Below are 25,316 nucleotides of genomic sequence, written 5' to 3'. Positions count from 1 at the left end.
TGAAAATGTATAATTTTTTAAGATCTTATGATGTAAAAAAAAAAAGTTTACTAGTGGTGGAAAGGTACTACAGTGTATCTATCGCATTGTTTCAGTTATAATACAATAGGGATAAACAAGTGTCAAATGTCAATATCATGTCTGTCCCACGTATGAACATGACACTTTGTTTCCATGTAGTGTCATAACTGCATAAAGGAAAGACCAATGAAAACATGTTTAATTACTGGATATATCAGATTTATATTATTATATTATATATATTAATATATAATATATATTATTATTATTACAGTATTTAGGTGTATTTTTATATTCAGAAACGTTAAGTATGCTTGCGGCCCATGACAACTTTTTTTTTTTTTTTTTTTTTTTTTTTTTAAATCAAAAGGCATCCCTTCTTTACTTACATACAGGCCAGTTTTCCAATATTGCATATCGATTGTTGCGGTATTGGCAAAATAACGCAATGATATCCTAGCATGAATTCCTCTGCTATTCCCACACATTGGAAACGTTGCAAGAATACCTAACTAAAAAAACAACAACACTAACTACATCCTAATTGTAAGGCAGTGGTTTTAGGTAAAAACAATCTCTTAAATTAACCAACTCTAGTGCAAATTTGTAATGTTAATAGGCTATCACGACCCACAGAATCTCAATGTACATTTTACTTTTACTCTCAATGCCACTGCCCACACAGCGACTTCCCATATCATCCATAAGTAATTCAATTAGGGTGGAGACTGTTTGGTGACCAGACGGAAGCTCAAGCATTAACATAATTCCAGACTATGAGGCACACTCCAGTCTGTGGTGAGCCTGCATGTGTCCTCCTCAACCACCCACCAAGCACGCACACACGCACACACACACACACACGCACACACACACACACACTAAAACCAACTGAGCATCTCTGAGAATTTTATTATCATTTTTTTAGGGGGCTCCTGTAGCATTTTAGCGAGTAATCATTGGGATTTGCAGCTCTCAATCCTCCATTTACATGTCAAAACCTCCCTGGGCTCTGGATGCAAGGAACCCAATTTGGAATGACAAAGCTCAGCCAGACACAGCTGATCCACAAAAGAGGGGCTGGTTAAGTTCTTCCTCCCAGTCACCAGCTGCTCCACTGACCCATAGAACCCCTATTCAGCACAGCACACAGCGGTGCTGCCACGTGCGCGCCATCTGAGGAGCTCCGCTCTCATCAATCTCATTTGCTACCATTGATTATGTTATCAGAACACTCATTTAGGAACACTGTGTTCCTATTCCCTTTTTATTCACTCAATTTGCTACTTGATTGTATGCGAGTCTGACAGTAAAAGGCAAGGTTTTCCAAATGTTTTCTGCTCAAAACCCAAATTACAAATAACTGGGTCCCAAAACTATCACTGTGGTCTAGTGGTTATAGCATCTGCCTTACAGTTCTGAGGTTTTGGGTTCGAATATCAGCTTCGGCCTTCCTGTGTGGAATTTGCATGTTCTCGCCGTGCTTCCATGGGTTTTCTCCAGGTACTCTTGGCTCCTCCCACATTCCCAAAAACATGCATGTAAGGTTAACTGAACACTCTAAATTGCCCATAGATGTGAATGTTCATTTGAATGAAGTGTCCTGTGATTGACTGGAGACCAGTCCAGGTGCAGCAGCTGGAATAGGCTCCAGCTCACCCATGACTCTAATGGGGATTAGCCCATAGTAGATGGATGGACAGTTCTAGTATTTGGTCAGCCAGGGTCTCACACCATATGGGTGATGTAAAACGCTACTTGTTGCTCATTGGTTGAGGAAATCTGTCATTTTAGGATATAATGCTAGAAATTACAAAAAATAAATATCAAGGTATGAGCAAAGTTAGTTTACCCTCCGGATGTGCCTTACGCTGGATGTTGCAGTATTATTACCCTCCACAGTCTCCACTTTGCTGTAGCGCTTTGTTTTTCCTCCTGCCCTTTTCTCATTGTGAATGAAATAAGACTTCCTTAAAAGTAAGTGCTCGTTCTCCATCGTTAATGTTTGTTAGCGTATCTTGTTCTAACTTGTGAGTTCAATGCACCGCGGTTTTCACTATTTCCTTGTGATGCTACAGTATTTCAAAGTGGAAGGTCGACGTGAATAGATGGTCTGCAGTGGAAATGTGGTTTTGGACTTGTAATTTTAGCAATGTGATACAGGGGGATTTCGGTTTATGACAGTAATGACATACAGGGTTTTGAGGTTTTGGGGTTATGAACTAAGAGCAATGAACTAATTTGTACAGAAATTTAATAATACGTGGTCATGCGACACAAGAAGGAACACTCAGTTACAGACTTACTGTTCTTGATCTGTTGATGTGTGTGATGTGTTTTTCATACAAAGAGTTGCTTTAATTGTGACGTTAGTACTGCGTTAGCATTGGTTAGTAATAGAGTATGATACGTGCCAGCTTATATAAAAATTGGGGTTATATTGCCACCGTAAGAATGAAATTCCGTTGTAAACCGAGGACCTCTTGTAATCATTTTATATAACTAGAATCTCCATCTCAGAGTTGCATCGTAAAGTACAGACCTTTGCCAAGGCAAAACTGTTAACAAGAGTGAAGCTAGGTAGCAGGCTACTTCCTGGTTGATGGAGGTGGACAAAGTGACCAGCGGTGACATCATTTTCTGGGATCTGGATGGTTCCGTTGATGCCAAACTGAAAATAAGTTCCTCTCTATGCACCTTGATCCAGATCCTTACCAAAATATCATGGAAATGTTTTTTTCTATTTACAGGGGTTCAGCGTTTTATGATGGATTACCGTGGCGATGTAGGAATGTGCCTTAGTCTATCACTACCTACGCTAATGCGGTAGAAGTCAAAATGACTTTTGTATGAAAAACACTTTTCAGCCATAAAAATAAAGCAATCAAATGAAAAACAGTTAAGTACAGTGGTAACTGAGCATGCCTTCTGCCGTAAACTGAGGACACCTGTTATGTAATATTGTCTGTTTTAGTATTAAAACAGCAATTGTAGTGTTTTTGCATAGTACTTTACATTAATTATTTACAACAAACATGAATAAAAAATCATGTGCCTGCTAGGGGATCAATAAAATGCTTACATCCTTTATTTGGGTCCTGACAATGACAAACCCCAATTCCAATGAAGTTGCGACATTGTGTAAAACGTAAATAAGAAAATGCAATAATTTGCAAATCCTTTTCACCCTATATTCAATTGAATACAGGACAAAGACAAGATATTTGATGTTCAAACACATAAACATGTTTGGTTTTTTGCAAATATTCACTCATTTTGAATTTGATGCACAGTGGCTGGGAAGTGCAAAACATTATAACAAATTGTGAGACACGTTTACATTTCAGAAAACAAATTAACAAAAGTTGAAACAAATTTCCATTTCAGAAAACAAATAAACACAAACTAAACACTTTTACATTTCATAAAACAAATGAACAAAACACGAAACAAATTAACAGAAGCCGAAACCAATTACAATTACAAGTGACTGCGCCAATATTACTGGCATAGGTCGCTGCACTACGATCGGCTGCTGTATCCTGGTTGAACACGCCCTGCTGCTTCCAGACGGTGAAGGAAGTATGTGACTTATTAAGTGTGGCGGCGTTAATATAAATTCCATTAACCCTAAAGCCTGCCGCATACTGCGCAACGTGGTCGAACCCGATTGGACTGGACCATCGCATAAAAAAGAGAGTTACCGACGCAACCCCGCACATGGAGCTATTGTGTATATGGACGCCCTGAACACCGAGCCTGTATAGGCGTTTGATGCTGTACATACAACATATTGTACTTGATCACATTTCTTTAACCATAAAAAGACAGATTAATACTTAAGGAAGAAGCAGGTTGCTAAAGAGAGATGAATTAAAGTGAAAGTGTGGATATTTGAAAGGAAGCTCGCTGGCTCCATTCATTTGAACATACATTCTGGTCACAAACTCTGCTTTTTCTTCCACAGGCACATTATATGTTATGATGATATTGGGATGGTCATCTCGTTACATTTGCGTCGCCTACCCACTCCGCAATGCAGGAGCCAATCATGTTGAAGCGGGACACGTCTTGCCAAGAAAGTGATTCCTAATAACGTGTCAATCTCTGTTATGGTATATTCTCTTTCCGGTTTGTGTCACTTGTAATTTGCTTCGGCTTTTGTTGCTTGTTAATTTGTTTTCTGAAATGTAAATTTGTTCCGTGTTTTGTTAATTTGTTTTCTGAAATGCTGCGATGGGCTGGCGACCGGTTCAGGGTGTACCCTGCCTCTCGCCCGAAGATAGCTGGGATAGGCTCCAGCACGCCCGCGACCCTTGTGAGGATAAAGCGGTACAGAAAATGGATGGATGGATGTTTTCTGAAATGCAAAGCGTTTCACAATTTGTTATATTGTTTTACACTTCCCTGGCACCATATTGATGCCTGCAACACGTTCCCAAAAAGCTAGGACAGGGGCATGTTTACCACTATGATAGATCACTTTTCCTTTTAACAACACTCAATAAGTGTTTGGGAACTGACGACACAAACTGTTGAAGCTTTGTAGGAGGAATTCTTCCCATTCTTCTTTGATGTACAACTTGAGTTGCTCATCATTCTACGGTCTCTGTTGTCATATTTTGCACTTCATAATGCGCCACACATTTTCAATGGGAGACAGGTCTGTACTGCTGGCAGGCCAGTCTAGTACTCTAACTCTTTTACTACGAAGCTGTTGTAACACGTGCAGAATGTGGCTTGGCATTGTCTTGCTGAAATAAGCAGGGACATTCCTGAAAAAGACATTGCTTGGATGGCAGCATATGTTGCTCCAAAACCTGTATGTACATTTCAGCGTTAATGGTGCCTTCACAGATGTGCAAGTTACCCATGTCATTGGCACTAACACACCCCCTTACCATCATAGATGCTGTCTTTTCAACTTTGCATTAATAAAAATCCAGATGGTCCTTTTCTTCTTTGGCCTGGAGGACAAGATGTCCAGGATTTCCAAAAGCAATTTGAAATGTGGACTCGTCAGACCACAGCACACTTCCACTTTGTGTCAGGCCATATCAGATGAGCTCAGGCTCAGAGAAGCAAGTGGCGATTATGGGTTTGGTTGATATATCACTTTGCTTTGCATGGTAGAGCTTTAATTTGCATTTGTAGATGTAACAACGAATTGTGTTAACTGACAATAGTTTTCTGTAGTGTTGGTGAACCCATGTGGCAATATCCTGTACACAACAATGCTGGTTTTTAATGCAGTGCTGCCTCAGGGATCGAAGGCAATTTTGGTTTTCAGCCTTGCCGCTTCCACTGTATTGCCAAAACTATTCGCTTACCTGCCTTGACTCACATATGAACTTAAGTGGCATCCCATTCCAGAAGGGCATTTGCGAGGTCACACACTGATGTTGGACGAAAAGGCCTGGCTTCCAGTCTCCGCTTTAATTCATCCCAAATGTGTTCTGTCGGGTTGAGGTCAGGACTCTGTGTAGGCCAGTCAAGTTCATCCACATCAGACTCTGTCATCCATGTCTTTATGGACCTTGGTTTCTGCGCGAGTGCACAGTCATGTTGGGAGACGAACAACCTCAAACCATAATCTGCCCTCCACCAAACTTTACACTTGGCACAATGCAGTCAGACAAGTACTGTTCTCCTGGCAACTGCCAAACCCAGACTCGTCCATCAGATTGCGAAGTGTGATTCATCACTCCATGGAATGTGTCTCGACTGCTCTTGAGTCCTGTGGCAGCGTGCTTGACACCACTGGAGCCAACGCTTTCCATTGCACTTGGTGATTTATGGCTAGGTTGAGGCTGCTTGGCCATGAAACCCCATTCCATGAAGCTCTCTGCGCAATGTTCTTGAGCTAATCTGAAGGCCACAGGAAGTTTGGAGGTCTGTAGCGATTGACTCGGCAGAAAGCTAGGAACTTCTTTGCGCCTCAGCATCTGCTGACCCCGCTCCGTCAGTTTATGTGGCCGATCACTTTGCGGCTGTGTTGCTGTCGTTTCCAAACGCTTCCACGTTCTTATAATACAGCTGACAATAGACTGTGGAATATTTAGGAGCAAGAAAATTTCACAACTGGACTTGTTGCACAGGTGGCATCCTATCACAATTCCACGCTGGAATTCACTGAGCTCCTGAGAGCGACCCATTCTTTTAAGAATGTTTGTAAAAACAGTCTGCATGCCTAGGTGCTTGACTTTAGACACCTGTGGCCATGGAAGTGTTCGGAACACCTGATTCCGATTATTTGGATGGGTGAGTGAATACTTTTGGCAATATAGTATACGTGCAGAGATTTCTACAAATCCTCTTAATCTTTTGATGATATTATGGACCGTTGATGATGAAATCCCTAAACTCCTTGGAATTTTACATTGAAAAGCATTGTTCTTAAACTGTTGAACTATTTTCTCATGCAATTGTTCACAAAGTGGTAAACCTCGCTCCATGCTTGGTTCCGAACAACTGAGCCTTTCGGGGATGCTTCTTTTATACCCAATCATGACAATCACTTGTTTCCAATTGACCAGTTCACCTGAATGTTCCAAACAGGTGTTTTTGAGTATTCCTCAACTTTCCAATCTTTTGTTGCCCCTGTCCCAGCTTTTTTGGAAGGCGCTGCAAATTCAAAATGAGAATATTTGCAAAACAAAAACAATAACTGTCATCAGTTTAAACATGTCTTTATAGTGTATTCAATTTAATAGAGGCTGAAAAGGATTGGCAAATCATCATATTCTGTTTTTATTTACATTTTACACAACCTCTTAACTTCATTGGAATTGGAGTTTGTGGTTTAGAAAATGCTGTATAAAGGAACAGGTTGCACAACACTCTAATCCCTTCACAGTTTTGTCTTTTAAGCGATTATGTAAACTCCAGATCATACAGACCTTCCCCTTTCATGGGTTTTGTTCATTCCATTCAGCGAGACAAGGTGAATAGCGGCGTCATTGATCTAATTGATTGTTCTAATATCGGCGTGTGCAGCATCTGTCACATGGACGTGGGCTCTGTTTGTGTCCGGCTTTCGACACAAAGTGGTTAAGGGATGTGTCACCTCCCTGCATTGTGCACTGGAATGACAGGACCCAGGCTGGGGCTTTGTTTTGGAGGTCACACCCATTGTGTTTTTCTTAGATTCTTTTGGGCCATCATTTCCGACACCAGCTAGTGTCCAAGAGAGCACGTTACTGTTTTTTGTAAGTAAGACAACCACAGGACTTAAGCCCAGATGGTCAGGTAGAGCTGACTCCTGTTGATGCAAGGAAGAGGATTACATAAGTGGATTTAAACTGGTGAAAACGGGGACGCGTTTCATTAGCATCACCGGTGGCAGCTCTATATATGGAGCACAAGCCCACAGAAACAGACGTGCAGGGATGAAAATAGCCTTTAATAGCTCCGTTTGGGGAGCTTTATTCCATCCCACTCTGCTGCCACAAGGATAGTGACAGACGGCGCATACTCCGCTGAGAGCAGCTCCATTCACCCAATCACTGTGTTCCCTAAGGCCGTGAGGGAAGAAGGGGAGTGTGGGAAAAAAGGAGGGGCGGTGGAACAATGGAGGTGGGTAATGGTAGGGTGAACAGAAAAATGGTTACAAGGATAAGCGCCGAGCTGAGTTGTTTGATAACAAAATAGTTCTGCTGCTGTACCATATGTCTTTGTGTGATCATTCATGCGAGACCATTTTGGACATATTAACTATGGCTGGGCTCAATCAAAACCGCTTGGAGATTCTGATATCCCATTGGAAGTTTACGAGGCCTGACCTCAAAATGTTTCAGTCAATCGTAAACAAAAAACATGGCTGACAGCTACAAGAAGTCTGTTTTTGTATATATCATTCGACTAGCAGTCAGCAGTCTTTAACAACAAATGTTCTCTTTTTTTGGCAGCGTTGATCACTTTTAAAACATATTTTACAGAACAAACTGTTATACAGAGAGTATTTAGTGATGTATCGACACGCCAACAAATGGTGCTATCAAAGGACGACAGGGCTGTGTTATGTCGAATTCGCCACACCCTTTGACTCTGTTAACCAAGGTTCCACTTGGAAGATTATGGAAGCCGACTGCAACCCGCCCAACGTACTCCGGCTCATCGAGGCATACGACTCTGAGTGCTCTGGTGTTGGTTAAGGCTGTAAATTGTCTCCCACCCTGTCCATCTATATTGTAGACTGGCTAATCTGCGCTGGGGGCACACATCTTCACTGGTCTGGCATATGGAGAGAACATCTTTCTCCTGGTGAGTGACTGTCATCCAATTCGTACTCGACAGGGTACATCACCACACTAGCTGAGGGCCAGCGCATTGATACTGCGAAGACTAAGGACTGCCAGCTGAACGACCTGCACTGCTACTATGATGGCATGATGCTGGAAGACATCGACTCTTTCAAGTGCCTCGGCTCCTGTTTCGTGGAAAATGGACAAGGCGCTGCAGAGATCGACAATTCGATAAACCTCACTAGATTGGCCCTCCTTGAGCACAAACCAAGCCATGATCCGCACTATCGTGTTGTATGGATTTGAGACATGGTGGCTGAGAAAAGATGAAAAGATGGGCTGTGGGAGGGGCCATAGGGGTTGGTTGCAGTGTAAGCTGGGTGGTGGCCGAAGGCAGGGACCTTGGCAATCCGATCCCCGGCTACAGAAGCTGGCTCTCGGGACGTGGAATGTCACCTCTCTGGCAGGGAAGGAACCCGAGTTCCACTCTTGAGAGGGGTTGGACTCTCTTTCGCTCTGGAGTTGGCCAAGGTGAGAGGCGCCGAGCAGGTGTGTGTATACTTATTGCCCCCTGGCTCGGCGCCTGTACATTGAGGTTCACCCCGGTGGACGAGAAGTTAGCCTCCCTCCGCCTTCGGGTTGGGGGACAGGTCCTGACTGTTGTTTGTGCCTATGCACCAAACAGCTGTTCAGAATACCCAGCCTTTTTGGAGTCCTTTGAGGGGGTGCTGGAGAGTGCTCCCGCTGGCGATTCCATTGTTCTGCAAGGAGAATTCAATGCTTACGTGTGCAATGACAGTGAGACCTGGAAGGGCATGATTGGGAGGAATGGCCCCATCCCCCGATCAGAACCAGAGCAGTGTTCAGCTATTGGACTTCTGTGCTCACCACAGATTGTCCATAACGAACACCATGTTCAAGCATAAGGGTGTCAACACGTGTACTTGGCACCAGGACACCCTAGGTCGCAGTTCGATGATCGAATTTGTGATTGTGTCATTGGACTTGCGGCCGCATGTCTTGAACACTCGGGTGAAGAGAGGGGCGGAGCTGTGAATCGATCACCACCTTGTGGTGAGTTGGGTCCGATGCTGGGGGAAGATGCCGGTCCGACCTGACAGGCCCAAACGTATTGTGAGGGTCTGCTGGGAACGTCTGGGAGAATCGCTTGTCAGAAGGAGTTTCAACTCCCACCTCAGACAAAACTTTGCTCATGTTCCGGGGGGAGGCGGGGGACATTGAGTCCGAGTGGACCATGTTCCGCGCCTCCATTGCTGAGGCGGCCGACCGGAGCTCTGGCCATAAGGCGGTCGGTGCCTGTTGTGGCCGCAATTCCAGAACCCGTTGGTGGACAAGCTGTCAAGCTGAAGAAGGAGTCCTATTGGGCCTTTTTGTCCTGTGGGACTCCTAAGGCAGCTGATGGGTACCGGCTGGCCAAGCGAAAGCAGCTTTGGTGGTTGCTGAAGCAAAAACTCAGGTGTGGAAGGAGTTAGGTGAGGCCGTGGAGAAAGACTCCACTTGGGGCAGGATCTCATCCCCGACCTAGAGAGGGCACGCCACCCTTTTTTGACTGAAGACCATGGTCTCAGATTTGGAGGCGCTGATTTTCATCCCAGCCGCGTCACACTATGCTGCAAACCGCTCCAGTGAGAGTTGGAGGTCACGGCTTGATGAGGCCAACAGAACATCATCATCTCCAAAAAGCAGAGATGCAATGCTGAGGCCAGCCAATCGCAGGGCACATATTCACACTCACATTCCCACCTACGGGCAATTTAGAGCCTTCACTTAACCTACCCTGTGTGTTTTTGGGAAGTGGAAAGAAAGCAGAGCGCCCGGAGAAAACCCACGCAGGTTTATTATTATTATTATTTGGCCTTATTGTACTGTTCAGAGTCTTCCAGATTGCTTAATTTATGTTCAAATCAAAGTAAATTCTCTGCGGGGGGCCCCGGGATCCCCCCCAGACTCTCCCTACAATGTTTTTTTTGGTCACCTTTTTCATGCATTTGGTGTTTGCATGTCTGTTTTTTAACATGGGAGTACAGTGGAACCTCAATTTAACAGACCCCGATTTAACTGATATCGGAAGTAACAGACCGTCTGGACAGTTCATGTGTCCAAAAGTAGTTGTCACTTAAACCGGCATTGACAAAGTCTGTAACTTGTCCCCTGTTACATCAACCATGTGGGAAAACTTAGAGAGTAAATTTCATCAAAATCCTTTGTGTTCCAAAAATTACATGAATTACGATTCCAGAGCTAGATCGAAATCAGGATCAAATAAGATCTGAATTAAAAGACACTCAAACAAATGAAAATATGATTATCATAGCCATACTACTGCTATTTTGAAACATACAGTAAATTTAATCAAAATCCTTTGTGCTCCAAAAATTATATGGGATACGATTCCAGAGCTAGATTGAAATCAGGATCGAATAAGATCTGAATTAAAACAGAATCATACAAATGAAAATATTATTATCATAGCCATACGACTGGTATTACAAGTGGTAGTTACTTGTACAATGAATACTTATCATTATCCTTCTAATCTCAACGAGCAAGGCTATATTAAAAGGCTTAGGTCTCAGGAGGGTACTGGGTGCACATTTATTTATGATAGCTTTTTCATCCTGAGATGTCCTAAACTGGAAGCACAGTCACAGCCAATTCTGCTGCTGCTGCAGATGTGTTGGGGGTTGGGAAGCATGGAAGGATAGAGGGAGTGTGGGTGGTAGAAACCCAATCCCCTCATATTGGGTGCACATTACCCCCAGAGAGTATCCAAGAAACAAGGAGGCCCAGCTGTCCTTAACAATGGATCTGCCCCTCACCGGCCACCACTCAAAAGGAGGGGGGGGATTCATTGTGGCTCCTCAAGGGCTGCTTCTAGGGAGACTAGCCAGGACATGCTCTCATTCAACACAGACATGTCTATCGCTGTTCGGGACAAGCTAGTGTGCATGTGTACCCTCTACCATCAGCTTGGAAGCGTATGTTCTATTCCCATCACGTGGCTATGCTAAGCTTCTGATGCTGAAGCCCCATATTTAGCAGATACCCAAGATCAAGTATCAACGTACTCATCAAGAAACATGTATGAAAAATAGTAGGTCAGTGCCATAACTTGTTGCATGAACCCAGAACAATCACAACACTAAAAAAAACACTTGCTACTTTTAAAAATTATTGCTCATGCTAAATATTAGGTTTAGGGCAAAATATCAATATCAATTTCTTTTACTATCGATACATTAGTGCCAAATATGGATGTCAACTGTACTTCATGATGATTTTGGCCCTTTACTACTCTATGTGAATTTGTATGTACTATGAATATTGTGTCTAAACAGCCAACTGTACTTCATGATGATTTTGGCCCTTTAATTAGGGCTGCATGATATGGCCCAAAACCAATATCTCGATATTTTTAGGCTATATCGCGATACACTATATAAATATATATATATATATATATCCATCCATTTTTTTTCCGCTTATCGGAGGTCGGGTCGCGGGGGCAATAGCTTTAGCAGGGAAGCCCAGACTTCCCTTTTACCAGCCACTTCATTCAGCTCCTCCGGGGGGATCCCGAGGCATTCCCAGGCCAGCCGGGAGACATAGTCTTTCCAGCGTGTCCTGGGTCGTCCCTGGGGTCTCCTCCCGGTGGGACGTGCCCGGAACACCTCACCAGGGAGGCGTCCAGGAGGCATCCTCATGCCCGAGCCACCTCATCTGGCTACTCTCAATGTGGAGGAGCAGCAGCTCTACCCCTCGCGGATGACTGAGCTTCTCACCCTATCTCTAAGGGAGAGCCCGGACACCCTGCGGAGGAAACTCATTTCAGCCGGTCTTGTTCTTTCGGTCACGATCCACAGCTCGTGATCATAGGTGAGGGTGGGAATGTAGATTGACCGGCAAATTGAGAGCTTCACCTTTCGGCTCCGCTCCTTCTTCACCACAACAAACCGATACAAAGTCTGCATCACTGCAGACGCTACACCGATCCGCCTGTTGATCTCCCGTTCCATTCTTCCCTCCTCGTGAACAAGACCCCAAGATACTTGAACTCCTCCACTTGGGGCAGGATCTCATCCCCGACCTGGAGAGGGCATTCCATCCTTTTCTGACTGAGGACCATGGTTTCTGATTTGGAGGTGCTAATTTTCATCCCAGCCGCTTCACACTCAGCTGCGAACCGTTCCAGTGAGAGTTGGAGATCATGGCTTGATGAAGCCAACAGAACCACATCATCTGCAAAAAGCAGAGACGCAATAGTGAGGCCACCAAACCGGACCCCCTCTATGCCTCAGCTGCGCGTAGAAATTCTTCATAAAAGTTATGAACAGAATCGGTGACAAAGGGCAGCCTTGGCGGAGTCCAACCTTCACCGGAAACGAGTCCAACTTACTGCCAGCAATGCGGACCAAATTCTGACACCGGACGTACAGGGTCCAAACAGCCCATATCAGGGGGTTCGGTACCCCATACTCTCAAAGCACCCCCCACAGGGACATGGTCGAACGCCTTCTCCAAGTCCACAAAACACGTTGACTAATTGGGCGAACTCCCATGCACCCTTGAGGACCCTGCCGAGGGTAAAGAATTGGTCACTGTTCCACGGCCAGGACGAAAACCACACTGCTCCTCCTGAATCTGAGATTCGACTTCCTGACGGACCCTCGTCTGCAGCACCCCTTTATAGATCTTAGCAGGGAGGCTGAGGAGTGTGATCCCCCTGTAGTTGGAACACACCCTTCTTAAAAAGGGGGACCACCACCCCAGTCTGCCAATCCAGAGGCACTGTGCCCGATGTCCACGCGATGTTGCAGAGCCATGTCAACCAGGACAGCCCTACAACATCCAGAGCCTTTAGGAACTCTGCATCTCATCCACCCCTGGGGCCTTGACACCAAGGAGCTTATTAACCACCTCGGTGACCTCAACCCCAGAGATAGGAGACCCCGTGTGTGTGTGTGCGCGGGGGTGTGTGTGTGTATATATATATATATATAGAGAGAGAGAGAGAGAGAGAGAGAGAGAGAGAGAGAGAGAGAGAGAGAGAGAGAGAGAGAGAGAGAGAGATTTTGATTTCTCATGTAAATCACTATATAAATGTTAAAATTAACCCTTCCACTCATAAAAATGACACCAGTATAATGATTCAAGACACCAAAGTTGGATTTTAAACATGAACATTAAATATTTTCAGCTTTAAGCTGATCCAAAAACACGTCCGTCCGTGCAGTTTTCTGGATGGGGGGATAGTGTGCTGCTTACTGTGAGAGGGCCACCAGCAGAGAGTGAAAGAAGAAAACATTACGTGAAGATTTGTACTCACAATATTGTCATTTCATATGGCTCACGTGCAACAAGCCGTGATATATCGAGTGTATTAGATATACTGTCTCCCCCAGCCCTACCTTTAATATGATGGGAATTTTTACGTGCTTTGAATATTGCACCTAAACACCCAATGAAAATGTATTTTATCACATATTCTAATAATTCTCTTCTAATATTAAAGCTATGATATGGAAGCGCTGTTGCTCCCTAGGCTGGAATTCAGTATTACAACAACAGAAACCGTCTCTTCGATATGACGTGGCCGCCCCTTGTATGTGATGATTCTACAATGTTCCACAACATTTTTATTATGTTTTGAAGGACAGCCAGTGGGGAAAAAAGATGCATTCTTCAGAAGAGGCAATTGTTGTAAGTTCACTATGCTGTTTTGTGCATGCACTACTGGCTTGTTGCTGAACTTTATTTAATGTCAGGCAACTTGTTGGACAGCTAATGGGTCCTCGGGAAGATGTAGGGCTTTCAGTCACGGCAGACAGCTGTTATTTTTTCTTTTATCATTGGACCCTGTCTGCATTTGTGATGAAGATATCAGACAGAAATATCCGAGTGAGTCATTCCCTATTATTACTGCATTTGTTCTTGCATTGTCCAGTGCGTGTATTTTACGTCAGGCACTTTGTTTGGCAGCTTAGAGATCCTTGGAAAGAGTTTTTGTTCATTCGTGGCAATTGTTATCATTAAGATTGTTTTTGTTGACACAGTAATTATTGTATGATTATTTTCTGCTACAGAAACGCAAAATCCATCCATCCATTTTCAACACTGCACATATAAATAAACAACCATTCGCACCTACAGGATGGGAGGAAACCAGAGTACCCAGAGAAAACCCACGCAGGCACGGGGAGAACATGCAAACTCTACACAGGCGAGCCCGGATTGATCCCGGGTCCTCAGAACTGTGAGGCAGATGTGCTAACCAGTCGTCCAACGTGCTGCTTACTGTCATTATGACTTTACTAATGCGACAGCATGGCTTAGTGATAGAGACTACAGCACGTTCCAATTTATGTCCAAATTCGGGTCATGCTGCAGCTGTAAGAGGAGAGCAATTCATTCTCAAATTAAGTTTTGACCACCTGGCTGCTGGACCAAAAGCTAAATATAAGATGAGTAGTGTGGATAGTATTCTATATGGATTATCACTGTGTCGTTGCCATCATCAACAAAATACTGTATGGCAATAATATTGTATATTATTATATTATTATAATATAATAATATTGACTTTTTCTGCTATTACTACCCCTACCAAATACTCTAATTAAAAAACAGCTTCAGCATTTAATATGTGAGCCATCATGTTTGTCTTAAATCTGGTGAAAGCCAGGCTCGTACTGAAATTGTTAAATACAACTGCCTTTACATGTTCTGACATGTGTGACAAGAAATCTACTTGACCTTTATAAGTGCATGCTAAATATGATTAAATTCACGCTGCTTTCATAACACATTATTTGTAGCATAACCTTGTCTTCATATGAAAAATTTAAAGCATTTTTACAATTACTATTGGTGGCTTGGTAAATGAATGAGAAAGTGCAGACTGAACGAGAGCTAATAATGAAAACAAATTGTTACACAACTTTAGCGGCAGTTGACTGCTAATGTTCGTTTGCCTTTGTTGTAAGCCAACTTCTTGGGATCATTTGAGCTGGTGCAAGTGTTGTTATAAGTCTTTGTGTCGCAGGCTTTTCTTTTGTTCAAGTACAATGTTCAAAGTCTCTGAGGTGAACAAAAGCGACCACTAAAGCTAGTAGCTATTCAATGTAAATCCTAATGCAACAGTGGAGGGAGAACAGCTAACATTATTTTTCTCTTATATCCGCTAACAGAGTATATCCTTTTATAGCTAAATGCCACATATTTATTGTGCTGCTAAAGAAACAAACAACCTGACATCCTGTGACAGTTAGCTTCCAGTATAAGCCTTCCTTCAGCAATTGTTGTTTGGCCTAAAATACGATGTTGAGAACATTATAACTAATTAGTGTTACGTTGCCCCATGTGGTACCTCTTAACACATCGCGAAAAATGCTGTTGTTTACTTGCAAATACTTGTTGATTGGCACCTGCTTTCCATATTCATAAATAATTTTTTGTTCTTATAATCACTGCCGTGTGCTGTCAGTCTTTACTGTGCACTGGCTGCTGATTGTTGATGGGGATGATGCAGCGATAAGTGTGCATGTTTGAGTTTGAGTTTGTTGGGGGAGACTGAGAGACATATGGGTGAGACAAAGAGAGGCAAACGTTGTTGTGTGATGGTGTTTTGTGTAGGTGAGTGTCCCTCAGGTATTAACCCCGCCCCCTCCCGCCAGCGATGTCTTTTATTCTGTGCAGCACAAACAGGCAAAAGTCCACTGGGGAAAGCAGCAGTCTGTCAGTTCTGAGGCTTATGTTGAAGTCCCCCCCCCCCCCCCCCCCCCCCCCACACACACACACACAACACAACAATGATCAACACACTCTCGCTCTCTCACACACACACATTCATGCAAGCTACACATATGCTTGAAGGCATATGACATGCACGCACACACAGACACACCGACAGGAGGACGCCTTTTTCTCCTTCACACACTCAATTGTCCTCTATGCCCTCCCTCTGTTTATTCATGGCGACCCCGGTGCTGATACTATCTAATTCTATCTCAATTACATCAGCCAACTCCCTATCCTCTTTACCAACAAATGTTTTCCTTCGTCTCCCTCTCTGTCTACCTCAAGCTGCACTGTGGCTTGACTAATAATTGAAATAATAATTCTTAATTTAAGAATTTAGTCAACCCTTGCCTAATTCAGCTGTCAATACTAAAGATTTTTTTTCTGTCAAACACTAAACTATCGGGTGAAAAACGCAAAATGTGCAGAATTCCGAAAATATTAAAAACATTTTTTTTCCTCGCGCCCATTAGTTTTGATTGAGTGACATTAGCGAAACTGCTTATATAGAATTAGTGCATAGAATTATTAGTGCAAGGACTGGCAACAATTCGCAACCTGTAAGAACACCAATTACGACTTTTCGACTAGCCATTTTATTACATTTTTGACTCAATGATACAGTACATAGATTGCAAACAACTTTGGGGTGGGCGGACCCCTAAAATACATGCATACATACATACATACATTTTTGCTTGCAAAAAGGGGTGAGTTTGCGAGTAGGTTGAGGCCGCCAAAAAGGTAATTCATAATACAGTATACACAGCAATTCCAAGAAGGCCTTGGTACCGCCTGGTGCTCAAGCCCTAATAATAGTGTGATGGAGGGGAATACAATCAATACCAACATGATGATTGGCTTGGATTATAACTCAAACAAACAAACAAAAAACAATGTGGATTTAGGACAAAGCGAGAGCATGCCGAGAGTGGGAAATTGGACAGTTTCATTCAGTTGCATCAGCGCTCAAGCTTGCGTTGTTACACCAAATATTAAGGTGGTGGGCACGCGTTATAAACTTGCAGATTGTGATGCAACGGGAGAAAAAAAAAAGCCCACGAGATATGATTTAGTGCTTTCGCTACGTTGCTGGTTGTGTTTGCCTCTAATTACACGCTACCGCCTTTCCTGAAACTAGAAAGCAAAAAAAGCCTGTACCTATCCTCCCCTTGGCAGGTGAGCCATAAAGTGAAGAATTGGTTTCCGACTGAATCATAAATCATTCATACTGATTTGATTTGTTTAAACGTCCCATTGCATGCGGCATTTTAGCAGCAATGTCGTCTCTTTAATGAGATGCAGGTGACTTGCTCAAACTTTATTGTCACCTTGACCAACGTGTTCTTTTGTTAGAAATGCTTTGTAGATTTTCATCACTGTTTTGTACATAAAAGGTGCCTTGATCCAGTTTAATCGCATCCCTGCTGGCTTTTATCATGATTTCTCATCTCTGTTCCTTGCGCTCCGGTCAAATGCTTCTCTTGTTTTTCGCTTTTGGCTTTTTTTTGTGCAGCACTTAATCGGCAAACACCCAGAGGATTGTCCCTACTGATGCACAATACTAAAACTAACTGTTTTAATGAATTCAACAACTTGCAACTTGGCGAGGCCATGTCAGGTGCTTTTAATCCTGCTGCATTACTTTTCTTTTGCAACACTGTAAGGAAAAATAATTCATACAGTGGAACCTCTAAGGTTGAACATAATCCGTTCTGGGTAGATGGGATTTAGTTATTTGTTAGAATTTACTAAACTGTCTGTCCCATGGGAAATGTGGAAATTGAAATAATGTGTTCCAGGTTCTATCTGTACAGACAATGTGAAAGTTACATTTAACAGTCTTTAACAGTCGTACAAGTGAGCTTACAAGTTACTGACTGTTAATAGTAAAGCTAAAAGTAAATAAAACACTTCATACACACCTTATCCTTATTTACGAACATCAGTAGTAACATTTCATGTGACGTCACGCTAACGGTTAAAAGGTACGCTTAAAAATCATGGTTCGGTACATACGCTGCTTTCAAGGTCCCAGTTTGGTTCATATTAGGTACGATAAGATCTACCCCATTGGCCTGCAGACTAGTTGCCGACATGATGGCGACTTGAGTCTCTGATGGTTGTGGAGATGTCTCTTTGACGTCTCCTGGAGACGAGCCAAGGAGTTGCGGTGAAATTGAACATGTTCAGGTTTATTGGGGACCTTTTGGCAACTCCTCTGTCTGCTCATGATACAGAAAAACCTATCAGAGTAGTGTACCGTAGTGTAATGTCACAAAACTGCAATCAATTGTCACCAAAATATAAGTTAACATCTCTACTTATACCCACTTTAGCCTCTGAAAATATCAGAATGATTGCCCCAATATTTGGGATTTTATGGACCCTAAAGCATTCTCCTCATTAGAGGACTGTCCCGGTGTCCGTGGTCCGCCAGCTGAGTGCGCAGCACACACACACAAACACACACAATATATGTTATATATTCATTTAAAGAACATATATACTGTATATAGGCCTATATCAGCTACTTCCCCGGTGAATTGGTTGTCACATTGTCTGGGGACATATCCCAGACATCGTCCTGGTGAGAGTGCAAGGAATATTTTGATTTCCCGGGTCCCAGAATCGCCATGACAGAACAGCTTTGGCAGTCTCGGCGACATCTCTGCCAGTGAGATAGGCCCATAAGTGCAAAATGTAAAACAAAGCTGCTTTTCTATCAACAGAAACAGATTTAATAAAACAACAAAATAAAAAAATAAAAACTCCAAACAGTAAGCAGTAAAGTCGCCAATCAATACATTAATATCAAATTTAAAATAATCTATAAAATAAAATCCAATCAGTCCTGTATTCTTCCATCACAGTCTGGTTTGGTGCTGCTACAAAAAAGGACAAACTCCGACTGCAACGGACAATCAAAACTACTGAAAGGATTGTCGGTACCCCCCTACCCACCCTTGAGGACTTGTACGCTGCCAGAACTAAGACAAGAGCGTGCAAAATCCTCTCGGACCCTCCACATCCCGGTCACCAGCTCTTCTAGCTCCTTCCCTCGGGTAGGCGCTACCGATCAATGCAAACTAGAACTAGCAGACATTCCAACAGCGTCTTCCCTCTTGCAATCAACTTCTTAAACACCTAACCTACAATTCCATTGCAACATGCTGGCAATTTTTTGTCTTGAGTTTGTTGTCACATTTCTGTCGGGCCAATTATATATTACTCGTGCACTCACTGTAGTAGTCTCACCATGCTGCACTATTTGCATATCTGTTGTTGACCAATACTGCCCACTCATGCCAGAGTAGCATCTGCCCCATTTGCACACTTACTGAGGAGTATCTGCAACATTTGCACAATCAACATTGTCCCAGACTATCGTACTACGCGCTTGAAGTCTCAGCACCCTTTGCACAAGGGTCATTGCACCGGACTATTGTAATATTCGTCATTCGAACTGCTCTAAGTGCTAGAGGACTCTGCATCTTTTTGCACAATTGTCAAAAAATAAAAAATAAATTTACCGGCATTACCAGATAACTAGCAACCCTTTATTGCTCAGTGACTGTTTTTCTCAATGTCTTTGTCTCAAAAGTGTTCTCTGTCAATTGACTGTTGTCGTACTAGAGCGGCTCCAATTACCGGAGACAAATTCCTTGTGTGTTTTTTGGACATACTTGGCAAATAAAGATGATTCTGATTGTTACTTTGGCTGTTTTTTTCGTGCTGCACTGATGTTCACATTCATGTAATGCCATTTTAAACAAGTTAACAAAATTGACATACTGCTGAGCTGCACTGTATTTGGTTATGGAGCAGGTGTGTAGCCAGAGCGTGAGGCAGTTGTACTTTCTGTCTCTTACTATACCGAAAGTGTTTTGTGTGAGAACTCGATACCCCTCTGTAATGTACTGAATGTTCCATGCAGAAATGTACTGTTAAACCCCTACTGAGGAAAGTTTTGGCTCTGAGTTTTGTGCCACTTTGGAGACACTCATGAAAACTTAGGTTGAATCCTAACTTGTACAACATTAGAGGCCTTTGACTAATGATATTAACCCCGACCATGTCTCACAAAACGTTTCAATTATAGTTTACAATCATGCATGTTATGATTGTTTTTGTTGTGGTCTTTTATAATTTAAGGCAATAGGAGTTGTTTCTCCCTGCCTTTGTATGTTTGTTACCAGAATAACACATAATATACTTCTGGATTTCCACGGGAAAAAAGGAGGGTGGTGCTATAGACCAACAAAGTAACTGTTTTTGCCATTAATTATGTTAGCAACCATTAGCATTGTTCTGTCAGAGAACCTTGTCGATGCTCCCTTGCCGCCTTTGAAAGTTGCTTCGATGCTTGTTTAAAGAGCTTGTAAATTGAATTCAGATTTGTTTCTAAATACAGTACATTATACATGTTTGAAGATAATTGCTGAAAACAAGCAATTACTAGGAACAATTTATTTCTGTGTTGTGGAGATATAGCATTAAACTATTTTTCACCATTTCACTTTCAGCACATTTTGGGGGGCGTGGCTAAAACAGTGCCCAGTGATGCACTTGGGTGTCGAGCATAACCCGTTTCTACCTCTACAGTGCGCAGGTAGCTAACTACATTTGCCTACACCCTGAAAATGCATCTTACCTGAATCCCACAATTTACAGAATGGCTTGGTGTTGTTAATTCTCCAGTAAGTATTTTTTGTTACTCAGGCTACTGTAATATGTTGAAACGTAAAGTATTGTGGGTATGTAACTCGCAGGAAGCATGTACTCAAACATCTGTCATGTAGTGTGAGTCACAGGCTGCATGTCATGTGCCGCTGTGTTTAATACATCGTTTAAAAAGACTTTCCCTAAAGCAGGGGTGTCCAAACGTTTTGCAAAGAGGGCCAGATTTGGTCCGATGAAAATGTATGGGGGCCGACCATTCGGCCTTACATTCCTCGAAGCATTACCATTGCAAATTAACATGTAAATATGTTACTATAGCACTTTGCTGTCTGCAGCTTGGTCGATATTGCAAATGAGAATCTGTTGTCAATTGCATTAGCAGGATAGTTAAAGGTTAAAATAATCCATCCATCCATCCATCCATCTTCCGTACTGCCTTATCCTCACTCGGGTCGCAGGCATGCTAGAGCCTATCCCAGCCATCTTCGAGCGAGAGGCGGGGTACACCCTGAACTGGTTGCCAGCCAATCGCAGGGCACATATAAACAAACAACCATTCACACCTAAGGGCAATTTAGAGTCTTCAATCAACCTACCACGCATTTTTTGAGATGTGGGAGGAAACCGGAGTGCCCGGAGAAAACCCACGCAGGCACGGGGAGGACATGCAAATTCCAGGCACGGGGAGGACATGCAAATTCCACACAGGCGGGGCCGGGATTTGAATCCCAGTCCTCAGAACTCTTGAGGCAGACCGGTCGTCCACCGTGCCGTGGTTAAAGTAATAATAAATTAAATACAAATAAACCATTTTATGAAACTTGACATGCCAGTACATTTTGACAAATAATAGTATAGTGACTATACTATTCTGTCATCTGATTTAACTATACTATTGTCAAATCAGATGACAGAAATTTGACAAAACTGTGGTTTGATCATCACAAAAAAATCAATTCACTGAGAATTTTTTTTTACCTGCATTAATGTGAAGGCTGATACTGGTGTTTCGACTGCAGTAAACAGGCCAGGTCTGGCTCAAAAGCAGTGGTTTTGATGCGCAAGATGTCATGCAGGTGAGAGTCACTTAGTCTTGTCCTCACGCGGTTCTTGTTAATGTTCATAACCGTGCCAAGAATTGTCCGGTGCGCTGTCCGTAATAATCCCAGTGATTTTATTCCATTGTAGTTTCATGTCATCTACAGTGGAACAAACAGAAGCAAACAAATATATTCCTCTCGTTTGGTTCTTAAGGCTCTGAAGGTCGAGCAGGTCTTCACACACGTTCATTTCATTGTCCACTCCTCTCAAAAACAAATCCGTAACTGAGCGGTGTCAGATGCATCCGTGCTTTCGTCGCAGGCTAACGGAAAAAGTCGAACTCCACTCCTTTTGCCTCTAACTGTCTCTTGATATCAGATGAAATTTCTCCAATCCTCCGTGCCACAGTGCTACGACCCAGGCTAACATTGGCAAACTCTTGCTTTTTCTCAGGCTCAATTTTCTCCACCATTTTCATCACGCAGTCTTTGATAAATTTACCCTCAGTAAAAGGTTTGCAGTGCTTGGCAATCAGCATTGCCAGCTCGTAGCTCGCCTTTGTAGAATTTTCATTTGAGTCACGGGCTCTTGTGGAAAAAAACGCTGCTGTGCTATCAAAACAGCTTCCAGTTGCTTCCGTTTTTCGGCGCGTTCCTTCGCCGTTAGCTTGTCGTAGTTAGCATGTTACGTCTGGTAGTGCCTCTTAATATTGAATTCTTTGAAAACAGCCACAGTCTCTTGGCAAATTAGGCAGAAACAGTTGTTTCGTATGTCAGTGGAAAAAAATACTCCGATTTCCACTTGTCCTGGAAACTGTGGCCCTTGTTGTCAACTTTACTCTTTTTAGTTTCAGTTGCCATTTTAGAAATTGGCTAAAAATATACCACAGGGGTAAAAGTTCACACAGGGGTCACGTGGCGGGAGTGCGGCCACAGGTCTACTGCCACGCGCTGGTAAAATATAAAATTGCTTTTTTTGAATGTGTATTGTTTACTGTGGGAAACTGTGCTGGCGGGCCACATATTATTGATTTTATGACAAGATGCTTTGGGCTGGAAGAAATTTGCACAGGGGTCGGATTTGGCCCGGGGGCCGGACTTTGGGCATGGTTGCCCTAAAGTGTGTCTTATGTGGACCTACACACTGACATAACACCAAGCAGGGAGGTGACGCAGCAGACTTACCTGCTGTCCGTCTCTCAGCTTAGAGAATTCGCCATTAGTTCACGAGCTACCTAATGGCTTGCACTTTTCATCGGCATAAGAAACATCACATATTTGAACAGAAATAGCAGCGATCTAGAGCTCAAAGGAAGACCTTGAATTGGACATGATGATTTTCTTGACGCGGCACGGTGGATGACTGGTTAGAGCGTCTGCCTCAAAGTTATGAGGACCGGGGTTCAATCCCAGTCCCACCTGTGTGGAGTTTGCATGTTCTGCCCGTCCCTGCGTGGGTTTTCTCTGGGCACTCCGGTTTCCTCCCACATCCTAAAAAGCATGCGTGGTAGGTTAATTGACAACTCTAAATTGCCCGTAGGTGTGAATGTGAGTGCGAATGGTTGTTTGTTTGTATGTGCCCTGCGATTGGCTGGCAACCAGTTCAGGGTATACCCCGCCTCCTGCCCGATGATAGCTGGGATAGGCTCCAGCACGCCCGCGACCCTAGTGAGGAGAAGCGGCTCAGAAAACGGATGGATGGATGGATTTTCTTGACTTCTTATTTGGTTTGGCATTTGTTAACCACAGTGCACATTGTTTTCACTTAAAGGACTGGAGTAGAACAGCAACAACTATTATAACAGCATGAGGTGGAACAGTTTTACAAATGACTTGAATGTCTTCTACATAAAGTACTGTGCTGCTTCTTGCTGCGTTTGTCTCATGTACATTACATTAGTCACTAAACTAGCGGGGAAATCTACCATTATTTGGAATTACGGTTCAGCCTTGACAGAGGTCTATGCTCGGCTAAGTGCTCTTATTTTTCCCACGGCTTCTTGAGTGGTCATTTACGCTGATCCATTGCAGAATGTGAACACATAGAGAGAGGACATTTGACAGTCTGTCATTGAACTCCTGCAGTGCAATGACCATCTAGCTCCTGTTATAGAAAATAACAGGACGTGGTTAACAAGGTACCCGACAGGCTTGGCTAATAGTGGAAATTCTACACATCCTTCCACAACAACAACATGGCTGTTACAAGCTTAATGACAGGATATAATTGAATCAAGTACTGTAAATCTATTGACTATTTATTTTCATGCACGCCTAAGAACCAAAATGTGGCATAACAAAAATTAAAACAGCGCTTTGGGTGAAGTGAAAAGGTTTTAAATAATGCATGCATGCTTACAAACTGCAGGGGCTGACTTATTATATATTTCCAAAAGCAGTGACCTTTACCTTGCGTGCATACAAATGAAGCGAGTGCTTAGACATGGCTGTCATGTTTATGTGGATGTTAATCATGCTTGGCTTGCTCAGAGTGGCCGCTACACTGGATCATGGAGGGAAAACAGGCGCACTTCCCCTTTTGCGTAACATATTGCACCTCAGCGGACAAACAATCGCTAAATAGAGAATGATGTTTTCATTTGTGGTTTGTAATTTATGTTGTTGAGTTATTTCTGGGAGGCAGCGTTGCACTGTGACTAATCAATGGAAAAAATGAGCAGAGATTGTTTTTTTCTCTCTCTGACTTTTGCCACAATACACGATGATGCAATATTGCCAAAGGTCATGTTGTGTTAGTGAAGAATATTTTTTCCTTTTTATGTGCTCGTTTTCGTTGTCTTTCTTCAACTGGATGGCTGAATGAGTTTTATTGTCACACATCGCCATGGAACAGATAAAGATATACATGAACATGGCAAGCCATGGGGGAATATTTCAATCAAATTACATCTGCAGGATTGTTGGTAATGCCTCCGAAAGACAACAGAAGCTGTGATCTATGAATTTCAAATCACTTTCAATTGCACAATTCCAATTATTCATCCTTACTGTGCTTCAGTCATACCCAGCCTTCCGAATCCCGCTAAATGGTGCCACAGCCATTATATGATCTGCCATCCTTTTGCAAATACGCGCCACTACTAGAAAGATTTTGCTATGTTTTTCCTTTCCCTCAACCTGTAATTAATGTTCTTCGGGGGGATGTGCAAATATAGTTGCTCAGTCTTTTAGCCAATTATGCAGAACAAAGACAGTGGATGTCAGCAGAATCCTCAGCGCTCAGGGAGCTCCGAGCACCAGCAGGCCTGACCTTCAGGCTTTCACTTCTTTACCGCTCCTTATCTGCCACATGTTACTGTCTTATTCGCGTCCAGGCTCAGTCTGCTGCAGTCTTCCAAGGACGGCTCCAGCGTTTTAATTCAAACACACGCAACAAGCACATTTTTTTTCGACTGCTTATTTCAACAGAATTTTCCTACTTGGAATAACAGACATTGGCCAAGGTCGAACAATCCTAATTTGGATCAGCACCAAATTTGATTCTTTTGTG

General features: G+C 43.0%; 1 long non-coding RNA gene across 1 annotated transcript in view; it reads right to left on the bottom strand.

The window, feature by feature from the left end:
* The window catches only part of LOC133480058 (uncharacterized), a 39,510-nt gene extending 16,262 nt beyond the window's left edge, over positions 1-23,248 (bottom strand). Inside the window, exon 1 of the long non-coding RNA XR_009789164.1 lies at positions 21,744-23,248. This is a non-coding gene — a long non-coding RNA (uncharacterized LOC133480058). The remainder of the gene's footprint in view (positions 1-21,743) is intronic.
* Positions 23,249-25,316: the final 2,068 nt, after the last annotated feature.

Source organism: Phyllopteryx taeniolatus, chromosome 6 (genome assembly GCF_024500385.1).
Source record: "Phyllopteryx taeniolatus isolate TA_2022b chromosome 6, UOR_Ptae_1.2, whole genome shotgun sequence".
In the NCBI taxonomy this organism is placed as follows: domain Eukaryota; kingdom Metazoa; phylum Chordata; class Actinopteri; order Syngnathiformes; family Syngnathidae; genus Phyllopteryx; species Phyllopteryx taeniolatus.
Note: the sequence above shows the minus strand (reverse complement) of the source record. Positions and strands in the feature narration are given on the sequence as shown.